Genomic DNA, 20,577 nt, shown 5'->3' on the forward strand with positions numbered 1-20,577 from the left:
TTGGGCGACAAAAAGTATCTGAAACAAAGGGATTCATTTCACCATACTAGAGTGCCAGAGATAGATTATCCTCCTCTATAATTTATGGCAGTATTAAGGTGTCAAGAGCGGCACAGCCCTTGTTCACAAGACTGAAGTTTTGCCCAACCCGTAACTTACACAATTGACCAGTCACCTTTATTTATTATGGCATTTTTTTGTATGTATTAAAATCAGTTACACAATCAAGGCAGGGCCCCCTAGTTACCCATGTGGGCCCCCTATCTCCTCTCCTACCCCATCTGATGATTAGCAGAGTGGCAGCAGGCAGCAGCAGGCTGGCTACACTCATTGAGAGTGGGCACCTGAGTCCTCCTGTGGTTGGCGGTTGCAGTAAAAAAAATACAAAATATATACTACATATAATATATACAGTATATACAGTTGAAGTCGGAAGTTTACATACACCTTAGCCAAATACATGTAAACTGAGTTTTTCACAATTCCTGACAATTAATCCTAGTAAATATTCCCTGTTTTAGGTCAGTTAGGATCACCACTTTATTTTAAGAATGTGAAATGTCAGAATAATAGTAGAGAGAATGATTTATTTCAGCTTTTATTTATTTCGTCACATTCCCAGTGGGTCAGAAGTTTACATACACTCAATTAGTATTTGGTAGCATTGCCTTTAAATTGTTTCGGGTAGCCTTCCACAAGCTTCCCACAATAAATTGGGTGAATTTTGGCCCATTCCTCCTGACAGAGCCGGTGTGACTGAGTCAGGTTTGTAGGCCTCCTTGCTCGCACACGCTTTTTCAGTTCTGCCCACAAATATTTTATAGGATTGAGGTCAGGGCTTTGTGATGGCCACTCCAATACCTTGACTTTGTTGTCCTTAAGCCATTTTGCCACAACTTTGGAAGTATGCTTGGGGTCATTGTCCATTTGGAAGACCCATTTGCGACCAAGCTTTAACTTCCTGACTGATGTCTTGAGATGTTGCTTCAATATATCCACATAATTTTCCTTCCTCATGATGCCATCTATTTTGTGAAGTGCTCCAGTCTCTCCTGCAGCAAAGCACCCCCACAGCATGATGCTGCCACCCCCGTGCTTCACGGTTGGGATGGTGTTCTTCGACTTGCAAGCATTACCCCTTTTTCCTCCAAACATAACGATGGTCATTATGGCCAAACAGTTATATTTTTGTTTCATCAGACCAGACGACATTTCTCCAAAAAGTACGATCTTTGTCCCCATGTGCAGTTGCAAACCGTAGTCTGGCTTTTTTATGGCAGTTTTGGAGCAGTGGCTTCTTCCTTGCTGAGCGGCCTTTAAGGTTATGTCGATATAGGACTCGTTTTACTGTGGATATAGATAGTTTTGTTCCTGTTTCCTCCAGCATCTTCACAATGTCCTTTGATGTTGTTCTGGGATTGATTTGCACTTTTCGCACCAAAGTAGGTTCATCTCTAGGAGACAGAACACGTCTCCTTCCTGAGTGGTATGACGGCTGTGTGGTCCCATGGTGTTTATACTTGCGTACTATTGTTTGTACAGATGAACGTGGTACCTTCAGGCATTTGGAAATTGCTCCCAAGGATGAACCAGACTTGTGGAGGTCTACCATTCTTTTTCTGAGGTCTTGGCTGATTTCTTTTGATTTTCCCATGATGTCAAGCAAAGAGGCACTGAGTTTGAAGGTAGGCCTTGAAATACATCGACAGCTACACCTCCAATTGACTCAAATTATGTCAATTAGCCTATCAGAAGCTAAAGCCATGACATCACTGTTTAAAGGCAAAGTTAACTTAGTGTATGTAAACTTCTGACCCACTGGAATTGTGATACAGTGAATTATAAGGGAAATAATCTGTCTGTAAAGTATTGTTGGACTTGCCAAAACTATAGTTTGTTAACAAGACATTTGTGGAGTGGTTGAAAAACGAGTTTTAATGACTCCAACCTAAGTGTATGTAAACTTCTGACTTCAACTGTATTTCCTTTTTGTACAAATTTTCCTCTTCCTCTTGGGGCCCCCCATGGGCCTGGACCCAGGGGCTTCAGCCCTGCTAAGCCCCTGCATTAATCTGGCCCTGGACATAGAAAAGAAAGACACAGACAAGTAGATTCCTAGGACACCAAAGTTCCACAACCAACACACACAATATCAAATAACCCATAACGATCTCCATACCTGCAACGGCACCCTGCAGAACTCCCGACCCCTACTCCCCATGGTGTTGTGGATGAGAAGCGGCTTGTAGTCCCTGAAGCCCTGGCATCTCGCATTCACCCAGCCTGTCATAGCCGGAGCCCCATACTCATCCTCGGCCGTCTCCGTGCCCTCGTCCCCGCTGCTCTGGTAGTCGTGGCAGAGATGATGCGACCGGTACCTGCTCTATCCGGGGATGACGCTGGCCACGGCGCAGAGAGACTCGGCCAGCTCCCTCCATGCCCGGCTACTCTGAGTCTCCGAGCCGAACCCAGCAACACCTCCCCCCGCCTCCCACTGTCCCGATCCCCATCTGTGTCTCTCCGCTGGACGCAAACTCTGCACCAGAGCACCAGGAGGAAGCGGACCGTCTCGCCCAGGTATAGGTGACTGCACCGGTGTAGGGTTCTGTAACGGGCCGGGTCCGACAGGTCGGAGATTGGCACCGCGGGAAATACATGAAATACTCACATTGAGACTCCATTATGTGAACCATCACAACAAACAAGCACATGATTGTCAAATATACAGTGCCTTTGGAAAGTATTCAGACCCCTTGACTTTTCAAATCAAATCAAATGTTATTTGCCACATGCGCCGAATACAACAGTGAAATGCTTACTTACAAGGCCTTAACCAACAATGCAGTTTTAAGAAATAATAAAAAGAAGAAACAGAAATAAAAATAATAAGAAATAAACTAACAAAAATGCATAATAAAATACTAACAAAAAAATTTAAAAATTAAAGTTTAAAGTAAAAAATAGAATTTCCAAATAATTAAAATGCAGCAGTAAAATAAAATAACAATAACGAGGCTATATACAGGGGGTTACGGTATCGAGTGAATGTGCGGGGGTACAGGTTAGTCGAGGTAATTGAGGTAATATGTACATGTAGGTAGGGGTAAAGTGACTATGCATAGATAATAAACAGTGAGTAGCAGCAGCGTAAAAAAAAGGGGGTCAATGCAAATAGTCTGGGTAGCCATTCAGCAGTCTTATGGCCTTTTGGACCTAGACTTGGCAATCTGGGACCACTTGCCATGCGGTAGCAGAGAGAACAGTCTATGACTAGGGTGGCTGGAGTCTTTGACAATTTTTAGGGCCTTCCTCTGACACCGCCTGGTATAGAGGTCCTGGATGGCAGGAAGCTTGGCCCGTGATGTGCTTGGCCCGTGATGTACTGGGCCGTACGCACTACCCTCTGTAGTGCCTTTCAGTCGGAGGCTGAGCAGTTACCATACCAGGCGGTGATGCAACCAGTCAGGATGCTCTCGATGGTGCACCTGTAGAACTTTTTGAGTATCTGAGGACCCATGCCAAATCTTTTCAGTCTTCTGAGGGGGAATAGGCTTTGTCGTGCCCTTTTCACGACTGTCTTGGTGTGTTTGGACCATGATAGTTTGTTGGTGATGTGGATATCAAGGAACTTGAAGCTCTCAACCTGTTTCTCTACAGCCCTGTCGATAAGAATGGGGGCGTGCTCAGTCCTCATTTTATTCCTGTAGTCCACAATCATCTCCTTTGTCTTGATCACTTTGAGGGAGAGGTTGTTATCCTGGCACCACACGGCCAGGTCTCTGACCTCCTCCCTATTGGCTGTCTCATCGTTGTCGGTGATCAGGCCTACCACTGTTGTGTCGTCAGCAATCTTAATGATGGTGTTGGAGTCGTGCCTGGCCATGCAGTCATGGGTGAACAGGGAGTACAGGAGGGGACTGAGCACGCACCCCTGAGGGGCCCCCGTGTTGAGGATCAGCGTGGCAGATGTGTTGTTACCTAACCTTACCACCTGGGGGTGGCCCATATGGAAGTCCAGGATCCAGTTGCAGAGGGAGGTGTTTAGTCCAAGGGTCCTTAGCTTAGTGATGAGCTTTGAGGGCACTATGGTGTTGAATGCTGAGATGTAGTCAATGAATAGCATTCTCACGTAGGTGTTCCTCGTGTCCAGGTGGGAAAGGGCAGTGTGGAGTGCAATAGAGATTGTGTCATCTGTGGATCTGTTGGGGCGGTATGCAAATTGGAGTGGGTCTAGGGTTTCTGGGATAATGGTGTTGATGTGAGCCATGACCAGCCTTTCAAAGCACTTCATGGCTACAGACATGAGTGCTACGGGTTATCTTAGTGTTCTTTGGCACAGGGACTATGGTGGTCTGCTTGAAACATGTTGGTATTACAGACTCAGTTAGGGACATGTTGAAAATGTCAGTGAAGACACTTGCCAGTTATCAAGCGCATGCACGCGGTACACTTCCAAGTAATCCGTCTGGCTCTGCGGCCTTGTGAATGTTGACCTGCTTAAAAGTCTTACTCACATTGGCTACGGAGAGCGTGGTCTCATAGTCATCCGGAACAGCTGATGCTCTCATGCATGCTTCAGTGTTGCTTGCCTCGAAGCGAGCATAAAAGTGATTTAGCTCATCTGGTAGGCTTGTGTCACTGTGCAGCTCGCGGCTGTGCTTCCCTTTGTAGTCTGTAATAGTTTTCAAGCCCTGCCACATCTGACGAGCGTCGGAGCCAGTGTAGTACGATTCAATCTTAGTACTGTATTGACTCTTTGCCTGTTTGATGGTTCATCGGAGGGCATAGCGGGATTTCTTATAAGCGTCCGGGTTAGAGTCCCGCTCCTTGAAAGCGGCAGCTCTACCCTTTAGCTCAGTGCGGATGTTGCCTGTAATCCTTGGCTTCTGGATGTGGTATGTATGTATGGTCACTGTGGGGACGACATCATCGATGCACTTATTGATGAAGCCAGTGACTGATGTGGTGTACTCCTCAATGCCATAGGAAGAATCCCGGAACATATTCCAGTCTGTGCTAGAAAAACAGTCCTGTAGCTTAGCATCTGCGTCATCTGACCACTTTCTTATTAACCGAGTCACTGGTGCTTCCTGCTTTAGTTTGTGCTTATAAGGAGGATAGAATTATGGTCAGATTTGCCAAAAGCTTTGTACGCGTCTCTGTGTGTGGAGTAAAGGTGGTCTAGAGTTTTTTTCCCTCTGGTTGCACATTTAACATGCTGGTAGAAATTAGGTAGAACGGATTTAAGTTTCCATGCATTAAAGTCCCCGCCACTAGGAGCGCTGCCTCTGGATGAGCGTTTTCCTGTTTGCTTATGGCCTTATACAGCTCATTGAGTGCAATCTTAGTGGCTTCATCGGTTTGTGGTGCTAAATAGACAGCTACGAAAAATATAGAAGAAAACTCTCTTGGTAAATAGTGTGGACTACAGCTTATCATGAGATACTCTACCTCAGGCGAGCAAAACCTTGAGACTTCCTTAGTAGTAGATTTTATGCACCAGCTGTTGTTTACAAATATACACAGACCGCCACCCCTTGTCTTACCGGAGTCAGCCGTTCTATCCTGCCGATGTAGCGTATATCCCACCAGCTGTATGTTATCCAGCCACGACTCTGTGAAACATAATATATTACCGTTTTTAATGTCCCGTTGGTAGGATATCCTTGATCTTAGGTCGTCCATTTTGTTTTCAAATTATTGTACGTTGGCTAATATGTTTGATGGAAGAGACAGATTATTCGCTCGCCGCCGGATCCTTACAAGGCAACGCGACCTACGTCCACGATATCTCAGTCTCTTTCTCATGCAAATGACGGGGATTTGGGCCTTGTCAGGTGTCTGTAGAATATCCTTCGCGTCCGACTCGTTGAAGAAAAGATCTTCATCCAATACGAGGTGAGTAATCTCCAGAGGTGTGGACTCGAGTCATGTGACTTGGACTCGAGTCAGACTCGAGTCATGAATTTGATGACTTCAGACTCGACTCGACAAAATGTACAAAGACTTGCAACTCGACTTGGACTTTAACATCAATGACTCGTGACTTGACTTGGACTTGCGCCTTATGACTCGAGAAGACTTGCTACGAGGACTTGTAATGACTTGCAAAGGCTTGCTAAGAGGACTTGAAATGACTCGAAACTAAAATGTAGGACTTTGGACTCGACTTGAGACTTGATGGCTTTGACTTTTGACTCGACTTGGGACTTGCCTCATCTTTGACTCGACTTGACTCGGGACTCGAGGGCAAAGACTTGAGACTTACTTGTGACTTGCATAACAATGACTTTGTCCCACCTCTGGTAATCTCTGTCCTGATATCCAGAAGCTCTTTTGGTCATAAGAGACGGTGGCAGAAACATTATGTACAGAATAAATGAAAAATAACGCGAAAAAACACACATAATAGCACAATTGGTTAGAGGGCCGTAAAACGACAGCCATCTCCTACGGCGCCATCATAGTTGCACTTTTTCCGCATTTTGTTACATTACAGCCTTATTCTAAAATTGATTAAATAAATACAAATCCTCAGCAATTCCACACAATACCCCATAATGACAAAGCATAAACAGATTTCTAGGAATTTTAGCTAATTCATTAAAAATAAAAACAGAAATACCTTATTTATATAAGTATTCAGACCCTTTGCTTTGAGACTCTAAATTGAGCTCAGGTGCATCCTGTTTCCATTGATCATCGTTGAGATGTTTCTACAACTTGATTGGAGTCCAAATGTGGTAAATTCAAATGATTAGACATGATTTGGAAAGGCACACAACTGTCTATATAAGGTCCCACAGTTGACAGTGCATGTCAGAGCAAAAACCAAGCCATGAGGTCGAAGGAATTGTCCGTAGAGCCCAGAGACAGGATTGTGTCGAGGTACAGATCTGGGGAAGGGTACCAAAAAGATTCTGCAGCATTGAAGGTCCCCAAGAACACAGTGGCCTCCATCATTCTTAAATGGAAGAAGTTTGGAACCACCAAGGCTCTTCCTAGAGCTGGCTGCCCGGCCAAACTGAGCAATCGGGTGAGAAGGGCCTTGGTCAGGGAGGTGACCAAGCACCCAATGGTCACTCTGACAGAGCTCTAGAGTTCCACTGTGGAGATGGGAGAAACTTCCAGAAGGACAACCATCTCTGCAGCACTCCACCAATGAGGCCTTTATGGTAGATTGGCCAGATGGAAACCACTCCTTAGTAAAAGGCACATGACAGCCCGCTTGGAGTTTGCCAAAAGGCACCTTCAGACTCTCAGACCATGAGAAACAAGATTCTTTGTTCTAATGAAATCAAGATTGAACTCTTTGGCCTGAATGCAAGCGTCACGTCTGGAGGAAACCTGGCACCATCCTGTGGGGATATTTTTCAGCGGCAGGGACTGGGAGACTAGTCAGGATCGAGGGAAATATGAACGGAGCAAAGTACAGAGAGATCCTTGATGAAAACCTGTTCCAAAGTACTCAGGATCTCAGACGATGGTTCACCTTCCAACAGGACAACGACCCTAAGCACACAGCCAAGACAACAGAGAAGTGGCTTCGGGACAAGCCTCTAAATGTCCTTGATGTGGCCCAGCAAGAGCCTGGACTTGAACTCTTCGAACATCTCTGGAGAGACCTGAAAATAGCTGTGCAACAACCCTCCCCATCCAACCTTACAGAGCTTGAGAGGATCTGCAGAGAAGAATGGGAGAAACTCCCCAAATACAGGTGTGCCAAGCTTGTAACGTCATACCCAAAGAAGACTCAATGCTGTAATCGCTGCCAAAAGTGCTTCAACAAAGTACTGAGTAAAGGGTCTGAATACTTATGTAAATATGATATATAATTTTTTTTAATGGTAACCTGTTTTTGCTTTGTCATAATGGGGTATTGTGTGTAAATTGAAGAGGGAAAAAAAACAATTTCATCAATTTTATAATAAGGCTGTAACGCAATAAAATTTGGAAAAAGTCAAGGGGTCTGAATACTTTCCAAAGGCACTGTAGGCTATATAGAGATTTCTGTGGACTTGACTGGCCAGCACAGAGACCTGACCTCAACCCCATCGATCACCTTTGGGATGAATTGGAACAAAGGTGTTTGATGGGGTTGAGGTCAGGGCTCTGTGCAGGCCAGTCAAGTCCACAGAGATCTCGACAAACCATTTTCTGTACGGACCTCACTTTGTGCACGGGGGCATGCTAAAACAGGAAAGGGCCTTCCCCAAACTGTTGCCACAAAGTTGGAAGCACAGAATCGTCTAGAATGTCATTGTCTGCTGTTGCGTTAAGATTTCCCTTCACTGGAACTAACAGGCATAGCCCGAACCATGAAAAACAGCCCCATACCATTCGGGAAGGTAGCGTTCACCTGGCATCCACCAAACCCAGATTCGACGGTCGGACTGCCAGATGGTGAAGCGTGATTAATCACTCCAGAGAACGCATTTCCACTGCTCCAGAGTCCAATGGTGGCAAGCTTTACACCACTCCAGCCGAAGCTTGGCATTGTGCATGGTGATCTAAGGCTTGTGTGCGGCTGCTCGGCTATGGAAGTCCATTTCATGAAGCTCCAAACGAACAGTTATTGTGCTGACGTTGATTCCAGAGGCAGTTTGGAACTCGGTAGTGAGTGTTGCAACCTAGGACAGACGCTTTAGCACTCTGCAGTCCCATTCCGTGAGCTTGTTTGGCCTACCACTTCGCAGCTGAGCCATTGTTGCTCATAAACGTGTCCACTTCACAATAACAGCATTTACAGTTGACCAGGGCAGTTCTAGCAGGGCAGAAATAAAAAAAAATATATATATATATATACAAAAAATATTTAAAAAATTAAAAAAATTATGAGCTCACTTGTTGGAAAGGTGGCATCGTATGAAGGTGGCTCTTCAGTATGGGCCATTCTACTGCCAATGTTTGTTGATGGAGATTGCATGACTGTGTACTCGTATTTTATACACCTGTCAGCAACGGGAGTGGCTGAAATAGCCAAATCCACTAATTTGAAGGGGTGTCCACATACTTTTGTAGTGTAGCTGCTACTGCAGATGGGCTAGCAGCCTCCGAAGCGATGTTCAACAGTGCAAGCAAGGAAGCCACCGGCAAAAGTAATTCAGCATAGACAATGCTACAACAATAACAAATGGGTTTTCAGATACAGTTATCAACGAAGACGTGTCCTGCCCTGTGTGTGTTTGTGTGTGTGGTTGACCCTGAAATTCATGAAATGTATTCAAATATCTTTGTCATGGAAATCACACAACATTTGAACAGAATATAGCATATTTCTAACCACGTATAGAATAATATTTGTATAGCAACACCTAGCCTAATCGAAATCTACACAAACAGGCAAACATATATGATCGTTGTCACTAGTTAACCCAGCCACAAAGTCATAACTATGGCTAAACCCCGCCCATTTCTACTATTTATCTTCTTCAAAATGGATTTAAAATCTTAACCACACTGCTCACCTTATGCCTAACCTTAAATGAAGGCCAGAAAGCTAATTTGTGTATCCAATTTGGACTTTGTGATTTTGTTATCTAGTGCAAACCAACATAGGCCTGCCTATTGGGTTTTATCTAGCAGATTGTAACGGGCTAATGAGATGCTCCATTAGCTGTTACAGGTTAGTTTATACAATATGCTGCAATCGATTTTTCAACTAACCTGCCCTTGGCAATACGATTCAGGGTAAAATTTAGCCCTATCGTATACATGTCCATGTCCTATTGCAGTTGGTTCTACACAAACCAGAGAAAATGCAGAAAGATATTAAAACCATGTTAATATGGTAATAGGTCTGGGTCAATTGAAACAAGATAGGCCTACTCCCCTTGCTTGATGCTTTATGGACCAGTCCTACCCAGTCCAGTCCAGTCAGTGGTGGCCGTGGGCCTAGTAAAATAGGCTTTAGCCGGCCTACATGAAATAGGCCTATAGGTATTGTCAATATTCTCAAGCATATAGCCCACGTTTTGGGTTGGTTCGATTGAGCAGAAAGCAACATTGTATTAATTATTTTGATTGTGTAAATGTAGCCAATACATGTAATAGTTTTGGGAATGTGAGAAATTAATCAGGAGAATGGTATCTTCCGATTGCTACGTTGTAACAATTTGAAGCATTCGCAGAGTATTTGTAACTACATCATGACATGTTACAAAATGTTGGTCCTGCGAAGAACCGCGATGTCGACAGACAAAACTTTCCAGACCGACAAATGTAAGTCGAAAAACAACCACCACACCTAAATTACTTCTAGCTAGCGTAACTTATATTTTGCACATCAGCCATTTATTGGAAAACACAAATATTTGTTACTAAGCTCATCCTTGTGGTTTGGTTTCTGAATGGTAGCAATAACGAGCCAAACGAAGCAACTAATGTTATGCTCGCTAGCTAATGTTAGTAGAGGCACTTTGATATGGTGTTTGCTGCTAGCCACCTAACTATACATGTTTCTAAATAACGATACGTTTCACTATGATACGGAGTCATATGTCATATCCAACGATATAGTTATTTATAACAACAATTTCCTATCTTTTATAGTGGACCTTAATGTTGGCGCCTGTCCATGTGGTGAATAGTGGATTGGCGGTGGGCGGCTTTGATGTCACTCATGGAAAAATTATACGTTATCTAACGACATGCAGCTGAGCTAGCTAGCCAAGGCAGTTAGTTAACTAGCGGGTTAATTTTATTCTATGGGTTTACCAGATGGTTAAATACTTTTTGAATGTGATTTGAAATTAAATGTAGTTAGCTTTGTATTTCTGGAAATCGTTGAAATCAAAGTTTGAGGTTTTGATGAGGTGAGGGGGAGAACTTTCTTTTGACATTTTGCCGGGAAAAAGTCTAACTCATCTAGCTAGCTGTGTACCTCGCATGATAGCACAAGCCCTCCGTCCAAAGAACACTGTATATAAAAAGTTGTGAAAATTGTCTAAAAGATACAGTGGCTTGCGAAATAATTCACCCCCCTTGGCATTTTTTCTATTTTTTGCCTTACAACCTGGAATTAAAATGGATTTTGGGGGGGTTTGTATCATTTGATTTACACAACATGCCTACCACTTTGAAGGTGCAAAATATTTTTTCTTGTGAAACAAACAAGAAATAAGACACAGAAACTGAAAACTTGAGCGTGCATAACTATTCACCCCCCAAAGTCAATACTTTGTAGAGCCACCTTTTGCAGCAATTACAGCTGCAAGTCTCTTGGGGTATGTCTCTATAAGCTTGGCACATCTAGCTACTGGGATTTTTGCCCATTCTTCAAGACAAAACTGCTCCAGCTCCTTCAAGTTGGATGTGTTCCGCTGGTGTACAGCAATCTTTAAGTCATACCACAGATTCTCAATTGGATTGAGGTCTGGGCTTTGACTAGGCCATTCCAAGACATTTAAATGTTTCCCCTTAAACCACTCGAGTGTTGCTTTAGCAGTACGCTTAGGGTCATTGTCCTGCTGGAAGGTGAACCTCCGTCCCAGTCTCAAATCTCTGGAAGACTGAAACAGGTTTCCCTCAAGGATTTCCCTGTATTTAGCGCCATCCATCATTCCTTCAATTCTGACCAGTTTCCCAGTCCCTGCTGATGAAAAACATCCCCACAGCATGATGCTGCCACCACCATGCTTCACTGTGGGGATGGTGTTCTCGGGGTGATGAGAGGTGTTGGGTTTGCGCCAGACATTGCGTTTTCCTTGATGGTCAAAAAGCTCAATTTTTGTCTAATCTGACCAGAGTACCTTCTTCCATATGTTTGAGGAGTCTCCCACATGTTTTTTGGCGAACACCAAGCGTGTTATTTTCTTTAAGCAATGGCTTCTTCTGGACTGATACTCCAATCTCCGCTGTGGAGCTTTGCAGCTCCTCCTGACCTGTTTGGAGAGCTCCTTGGTCTTCATGGTGCCGCTTGCTTGATGGTGCCCCTTGGTTAGTGGTGTTGCAGACTCTGGGGCCTTTCAGAACAGGTGTATATATACTGAGATCATGTGACAGATCATGTGACACTTAAATAAAGTCCACCTGTGTGCAATCTAACTAATTATGTGACTTTTGAATGTAATTGGTTGCACCAGATCGTTTTTAGGGGCTTCATAGCAAAGGTACATATGCACGCACCCCTTTTCCGTAATATTTTTTTTTTAATTTTTTGAAATAAGTTATTTAATTCATTCCAATTCACCAATTTTGACTATTTTGTGTATGTCCATTTGTCAGAGATCGGCGTAGGTGTGGTGTGGAATCAAATGCAGGATGCAGATGCAAGTCCAAAATACTTTAATAAAGTCCACAGAATGAACGGCTACAAACAGAGCCGGAGGCAAAAGGAAAATAACGCACTCAGCGTAAAAATACAACAAACGCACAACAGTGCGGACTCTCTATAAAAATAGAGCACAAACTGACTGGCAACACCTGCTGACATGGAACAACTACACACAACCACAAGACAGAAACAACGAGAACTTAAAGGACACATAATCAAGACAAAATGAGAAACAGGTGTACCAAAACAGACCAAACCAAACGAACACAGAAACAACGAACGGTGGCAGCTAGTACTCCGGGGACGACGACCGCCGAAGCCTGCCCGAACAAGGAGAAGGAGCAGCCTCTGCAGAAACCGTGACACCATTACATAAAATCCAAATAAAAATCAATTTAAATTACAGGTTGTAATGCAACAAAATAGGGAAAACGCCAAGGGGGATGAATACTTTTGCAAGGCACTGTAGGCGTACTCACGGCCCAATTTGTATAATCACTTGTAAGTCTAAATAGTTTCTTACCTATTGAGTGAGTTAAATAGGCTATGCTGTAGCCAAGTATAATTCCCCGACAGGGAGGCACATCTTTCACCGAACTGTTATATTTCCCCCAAGATGCATGGAGCCTGTTTTGCACCTACTCTACTCTATCCGATCCGAGGCCTTAAAGAAAAATAATTGGTTGGTGTGTATAGGCATATCATGGTCATGTTCAGGGCACACAACATAAAACATTTAAAAATGTTTTGCAATGGAAAACAAACATGAGTGTTTCTTATCGGACAATCTTCAGGTTGTCCCTCCCAATTTCGGCTTGTTTGCTTTCTTTTGGTTCCCAGCCTATATGACCCTGATTAATGTAATCAAAGTTGTTGAAGGACACCTAACCTGCAATAGTAGCCAAAATTGTAATCATATTCAGTGGTAGTTTTGTTTGTAGGTTACACCTCAATATCAAAGCAACCTGAAAGGCTTCGGAACTGGCCCATGCAATGCCAGGATTCAGAGAGGTTGGGTTAAATGCGGAAGACACATTTCAGTTGAATGCATTCAGTTGTACAACTGACTAGGTATCCCCCTTTCCCTTTCCACTCCTCTTTAGTATAGTGGTCAGTCTGTATCCATGGCTGTCACCGGGGTTCAATTCCCCGATGGAGATGCCAGACTTTTGCCCTTCCTTACTCTACCATTTTATTACTTTTTAAATCTCTGGCCATACTTACTGTGTGTTCAATTTCTATAGGGTTCAGTATCCCGCCTGTCTATTATGGGTGGTGGGGTTGTGCCAACCATCACTCTTTGCCACTAATTCTGCCAGTTTCCGTAGTGTAGTGGTTATCACGTTTGCCTAACACGCGAAAGGAGACCGGGCGGAAACACATTTTCATGCCATTAGGCCGTTATCAATAAAACGTCACAATGCGGTGCATTGGCTATGTGCCGTTTTCAAGGTATTGTTAAATAAATGTTAACTATTTGGTTTGAATATCATCACCTGTTGAAGAGCATAGTCAGAACTACACATTTCCGATTATTCCAAATTTTGCTCTATCATAATTATACAGGCAGTAACTGCATGTTTTTCATGATCAGTAAACATCAATTATGTATTTTTAGAGACATGAGGGTAGCCTATCCATATGGCATGTAGCTAGCTTCATCAGAGATTAGGCTTTTGGAAAGCGCTTGACATCGGCAAGTCCTCATCCTGGTAGTTGTAAGTCGGACTACTGTCATCACCACCATAGATCCCCTGAAAGTTAGCTTGTTAACTAGCTATATTGACATTTTGTGACCCTTTGACATTAAGAGTTACATTTTTAATTGGTCGCATCGGTGCAAGCTGCCATTTCTAGCTGGTCACTTCACAATGGTTTTGTTGAAAATTTAATTGATATACAGTACCAGTCAAACGTTTGGCCCTATTTGGTAAAAGACCAAGTCCACATTACAGTAAGAACAGCTCAAATAAGCAAAGAGAAACGACAGTCCATCATTACTTTAAGACATGAAGGTCAGTCAATCCGGAACATTTCAAGAACTTTGAGTGCAGTCGCAAAAACCATCAAGAGCTATGATGAAACTGGCTCTCATGAGGACCACCACAGGAAAGGAAGACCCAGAGTTACCTCTGCTGCAGAGGATAAGTTCATTAGAGTTAACTGCACCTCAGATTGCAGCCCAAATAAATGCTTCACAGAGTTCAAGTAACAGACACATCTCAACATCAACTGTTCAGAGGAGACTGCGTGTATCAGGCCTTCATGGTCTAATTGCTGCAAAGAAACCACTACAAAAGGACACCAAAAAGAAGAAGAGACTTGCTTGGGCCAAGAAACACGAGCAATGGACATTAGACCGAAGGTCAAATTTGAGTCCAAATTTGAGATCTTAGGTTCCAACCACCGTGTGAGACGCAGAGTAGGTGAACGGATGATCTCTGCATGTCTGGTTCCCACCGTGAAGCATGGAGGACAAGGTGTGATGGTGTGGGGGTGCTTTGCTGGTGACACTGTCTGTGATTTAGGCACACTTAAACAGCATGGCTACCACAGCATTCTGCAGCGATACGCCATCCCATCTGGTTTGGGCTTAGTGGGACAATCATTTGTTTTTCACCAGGACAATGACCCAACACACCTCCAGGCTGTGTAAGGGCTATTTTACCAAGAATGAGAGTGATGGAGTGCTGCAGCAGATGACCTGGCCTCCACAATCACCCGACCTCAATCCAATTGAGATGGTTTGGGATGAGTTGGACCGCAGAGTGAAGGAAAAGCAGCCAACAAGTGCTCAGCATATGTGGGAACTCCTTCAAGACTGTTGGAAAAGCATTCCAGGTGAAGCTGGTTGAGAGAATGCCAAGAGTGTGCAAAGCAGTCATCAAGGCAAAGGGTGGCTATTTGAAGAATCTCAAATATAAAATATATTTTGATTTGAGTAAAACTTTTTTTGGTTACTATATGATTCCATATTTGTTAATTCATAGTTTTATATGTCTTCACTATTTTTCTACAATGTAGAAAATAGTGAAAATAAAGAAAAACACTGGATTGAGAAGGTGTGTACACACTTTTGACTGGTACTGTAATGGTCACAAAACTGTTTCCACCCGGTTTCGAACCGGGGACCTTTCGCGTGTGAGGCGAACGTGATAACCACTACACTACGGAAACCGATAAAAAATATCCAACCCACACACATTTTATCTGGATTGGTACATTTCTTTGTTTTGTCCTCCGGGATTATGGACTACCATTTTTCAATCCCATTCCTGTGTCATGATTTTCCCACATACAGTGTTTTTCTTTGGTGAATAACAAATATAACTAATTTATATACTGATTGCCTTTTACTTTATGCAAATTTGAAAGTTAAACACTGGCTGATTTTATTTATTCTCCCCACCCACACACTTTTTGTTTGTTAACCCCCTAAAGTCGTTGTCCGCGCCCCTTGTGACAGGTAGGCCTACAGTGAGGGAAAAAAGTATTTGATCTCCTGCTGATTTTGTACGTTTGCCCACTGACAAAGAAATGATCAGTCTATAATTTTAATGGTAGGTTTATTTGAACAGTGAGAGACAGAATAACAACAACAAAATCCAGAAAAACGCATGTCAGAAATGTTATAAATTGATTTGCATTTTAATGAGGGAAATAAGTATTTGACACCCTCTCAATCAGAAAGATTTCTGGCTCCCAGGTGTCTTTTATACAGGTAACGAGCTGAGATTAGGAGCACACTCTTAAAGTTGGTGATGTGGACACCAAGGAACTTGAAGCTCTCAACCTGTTCCACTACAGCCCCGTCGATGAGAATGTGCTCAGTCCTCTTTTTATTCCTGTAGTCCACAATCATCTCCTTTGTCTTGATCACGTTGAGGGAGAGGTTGTTAGCCTGGCACCACACTGCCAGGTCTCTGACCTCCTCCCTATAGGCTGTCTCATCGTTGTCGGTGATCAGGCCTACCACTGTTGTGTCGTTCGGCAAACTTAATGATGGTGTTGGAGTCGTGCCTGGCCATGCAGTCATGGGTGAACAGGGAGTACAGGAGGGGACTGAGCACGCACCCCTGAGGGGCCCCTGTGTTGAGGATCAATGTGGCAAATGTGTTGTTACCTACCCTTACCACCTGGGGGCAGCCCGTCAGGAAGTCCAGGATCCAGTTGCAGAGGGAGGTGTTTAGTCCCAGGATCCTTAGCTTAGTGATGAGCTTTGAGGGCACTATGGTGTTGAATGCTGAGCTGTAGTCAATGAATAGCATTATCATGTAGGTGTTCCTCTTGTCCAGGTGGGAAAGGGCAGTGTGGAGTGCAATAGAGATTGCATCATCTGTGGATCTGTTGGGGCGGTATGCAAATTGGAGTGGGTCTAGGGTTTCTGGGAGAATGGTGTTGATGTGAGCCATGACCAGCCTTTCAAAGCACTTCATGGCTACAGACGTCAGTGCTACGGGTCGGTAGTCATTTAGGCAGGTTATCTTAGTGTCCTTGGGCACGGGGACTATGGTGGTCTGCTTGAAACATGTTGGTATGACAGACTCAGTCAGGGACATGTTGAAAATGTCAGTGAAGACACTTGCCAGTTGGTCAGCACATGCTCGGAGTACACGTCCTGGTAATCCGTCTGGCTCTGCGGCCTTGTGAATGTTGACCTGCTTAAATGTCTTACTCACATCGGCTACGGAGAGCGTGGTCTCATAGTCATCCGGAACAGCTGATGCTCTCATGCATGCTTCAGTGTTGCTTGCCTCGAAGCGAGCATAGAAGTGGTTTAGCTCGTCTGGAAGTCTTGTGTCACTGGGCAGCTCGCGGCTGTGCTTCCCTTTGTAGTCTGTAATAGTTTTCAAGCCCTGCCACATCCGACGAGCGTCAGAGCGGGTGTATAGCGTCAGAGCCGGTGTAGCTACGTGATGTAGCTGGCAAGGTAACTGCTGTTAAACATAACAGAATAAAACTAAACTAGTGTTTATTCGCAATGGTGAGCTAGTATTGTAACTGACATGTAAAGTTAGCTAATGTTTCATCCCCTCTCGACTGAGGTGAAAGAATTAGCTACGCTAGCTAGTAGCTACCACAGCCGGGTTAGCTCTAGCCTCTAGCTATCTGTCAGATAAGGATATGAGGTGGCTATTATTACTATCAAACAGCAGTTGTTTGTAGGGGAATGTGTTGTAGCCTTTGTTTTGTCCCGTTTCAACAGAAGTAAATTAACTTGGCTAGCTTTCGCCAGTTGATGTACTGATAGAGAGAGAGAGCTGGCCAAATGTTGGCTAATGTTAGCTATTAGTTTTGTCTCAATCACACTAGACCTGAATCAAACAATGAAACCATCAGCCAAACGATCGAAGATTAATATTCTGACGTTTTTTTAGTGCAATGTGAGTTTTTTATTAGTCAGTATGGCAATGTAACGTTATTGATCTGTCAGGTTCCGTAGCTAATTCCCTATTTTTCAGTAATAAACAGCTCTAACGTTATAGGCTTCACTGTCATGGTGCACAGTAGAGGTCTGCGTGGGAACGATTTCTTCATCTTACCCGCATCCGCATTTCTTCATCCGGCTCCCGCCCACATCCGCAGCTTTATATAAAGTGTGCAAAAATAACTTAAGAAAAGTTTACATTACCAGAGATTTTCACATGGCCCTTTTATTAGGCTATCTGTGTTACTGGGTTGTATCAGCCAATATGCTAGATCTAGTTTGAAGAGAGCAGAGTAGGAGAAACTTGCACTTTCTGTTGAGCTATTGTAGTATATGATGAATGGTGGTCGTCTTTGCTGATGAACAAAAAGAAGTCTGCTCATACTGAACGTTGATCATAAGGTTTATTCAGACCACAAGCTTCAGCATGAGTAACAGACACGCGTGGTCCGGAGTGTCCTCCCATTCTAATTTCTGCTCTGTCCTATCTTCTTCGTGTACCCCTATTTATAACCAATGCAACAAGATGGGCTCCCTCTGCTGGCCAGTTTACAATACACTTCCTGTCTATTATATGTTACCTTATACTAAATATTGCCTTTTGATACTAACATAACCAACATTCCATTTCGTCATGAAAAACATTTAACAAAGGCATAATCTTCAGATACCATACTATTTTTATAGCCTAGCTTTTAGGAGTGGGAAGATTTTCAGACTGAGAAATATGGGTGATCAATATTTAGGCCTATTTCTAGGCAATGTAGTAAAGTTTTTAGGAAGTACATTTCCTTGGACAGATAACTGACCCGTGCTTCTCCGCCCATGCATAGACTATAGCCTATTACATTTAATTGAGACTACACCCGCACCTGATCTCGCAGGTATGGCTATTGAATTTGAAGCAGCAAGAATGATGACAGCAACACTTGCTACATTTTGCATAGGCCTATAGGATGTAGCCTAACTTTTTAGGAGGATGATTTGCAGACAGAGACAAATAAATGGCTAATCAATACTTATTGAAAATGAAAAGGCTCACCATAGTAGCCTAACCTATGTGCACGTTGTGCCTTTTCCTTCTCAATGATTACATTTTTTTATTGCACTTCGACTCATGTTGGTTGAGCGCGCTCCTTTTCTTTTCTATATCAATAGCCTATTTATTTACAGACACTAGTAAACTACAGTCTAATCATATTTAAGTTAATTTCATGTTTAAGTTAACTGCCACGTGATTCTCCGCCCATGTATGCAGCCTACTCTATTTCAACGAGACCACACATACTAGGAGCACTTGAAGTCTCACGCCCAACTAGGAGAGGTATGCTTCTGAAGTTGAAGCAGTGTGTGAATAATGCGAAAAATATGTGGTTTTAATACAATAGGTAGGCTAACGCATACAAAGCAGAAAGAGGACTGTTGCCAAATAATCTGTGGAAAAACAAAAATATTTTCATCCCAAAGTCGCCTGTCTGACCGCCCGCAGCATGAAAAATGGCCCGACCGCGCCACAATGATCTCTGCCGGGACCCGCAGGTCCTGCAGGCATCCCGCGGAAATGCAGCCCTTTAGTGCACAGTCAGTACACTACACTGTTCTCTCTGCTACCGCACGGCAAGCGGTACCGGAGTGCCAAGTCTAGGTCCAAAAGGCTCCTTAACATCTTATACCCCCAAGCCATAAGACTGCTGAATGGGAACTGGGAAGGAAATTGTGTTGGGAGAGTTGAGTTATTGTTCAGACTGGTGGTGGTCGGGCGTGCAGGCAGCTCGGGCTGGCTTGTCGGTCTGGCTGAAATTTGATACAGAGGATGTCTTAATAAACAAACAAATATCTTTGTATTTTTTCAAGAGTTGTTCATTTGTTAGGCTATTGGTTAAAGTTGCAACACAATATTTATTATTCAATTACCTTTGATCTAGTTCAGTCTTATTACATAAACATATTTAATAATGATCTCCTACCCAGCTTGATGACAGTGGGCAATTTAGCTTACTTTTTGTTCTAAATAGAGACGGTTTATTGAATTGTGTAAAAATGCAGGAAATTAATTATAGATGCCCCAGAAATTTCTGGGGGATGGGGTTTTAAGATTCAAAATTAAATCCTTGGTATGACCTTAAAACAATTCCATATAGTTTAGTAGAACCCCCTCCCTCCCCGGTTTAAACAGGGCTTAGACTCTTATGGGTTAAAGGAGAACAGAGGTCCCTTAAATATTTTGTTTTGTTTTTATGGTTGGACAGATGTAGATACAGTTTGGTAAAATAGACAGATGAATTTATTTCTGAAATAACTGGAACGGTTGCCAGTAAAGCGAGGGTTTATGGAACATATGAAATATTATCAAATATTCTTTGACGCCAGCGGGTTTAGATGTCTAAGATCATTATATCCATGCGTATCCATGCTATGGACACTTTCTGTATTGAGTTTTATAAATTCAACTGATGTAAGTACATATGTGCCACTCCTCGTTAGTATAGTGGTCAGTATCCCCGCCTGTCACGCGGGAGACCGGGGTTCAATTCCCCGACGGGGAGGTACATTTTTTTCCATCCCATCCTGAACATATTACAAGTTGTGCATTTTACTAGCCCATTTTCCCTTTGAATCAATTACCTTTCCCTCTTAGTATTTAATCAATTAAATGTCAGCTATTTAAAAATTGTAATTCCTTTAATGAAAATGAGCGACGCACAATTGGCCCAGCGTCGTCCAGGGTAGGGGAGAGAATGGCCGGCAGGGATGTAGCTCAGTTGATAAGAGCATGGTGTTTGCAACGCCAGGGTTGTGGGTTCGATTCCCACGGGGTGCCAGTATAAAAATATATATATATATGTATTCACTAACTGTAAGTCGCTCTGGATAA

At 43.3% G+C, this 20,577-nt stretch overlaps 2 non-coding genes across 2 annotated transcripts; one reads left to right on the forward strand and one right to left on the reverse strand.

Annotated features, from left to right (window-relative positions):
• Positions 1 to 15,378: 15,378 nt before the first annotated feature.
• On the reverse strand, positions 15,379 to 15,451 carry trnav-cac. The gene has a single exon. It is a non-coding gene; the product is annotated as a tRNA-Val (tRNA).
• A 4,725-nt stretch (positions 15,452 to 20,176) lies between these two features.
• On the forward strand, positions 20,177 to 20,248 carry trnad-guc. The gene has a single exon. It is a non-coding gene; the product is annotated as a tRNA-Asp (tRNA).
• Positions 20,249 to 20,577: the final 329 nt, after the last annotated feature.

This window comes from Coregonus clupeaformis, chromosome 19, assembly GCF_020615455.1.
Source record: "Coregonus clupeaformis isolate EN_2021a chromosome 19, ASM2061545v1, whole genome shotgun sequence".
Taxonomy (NCBI): domain Eukaryota; kingdom Metazoa; phylum Chordata; class Actinopteri; order Salmoniformes; family Salmonidae; genus Coregonus; species Coregonus clupeaformis.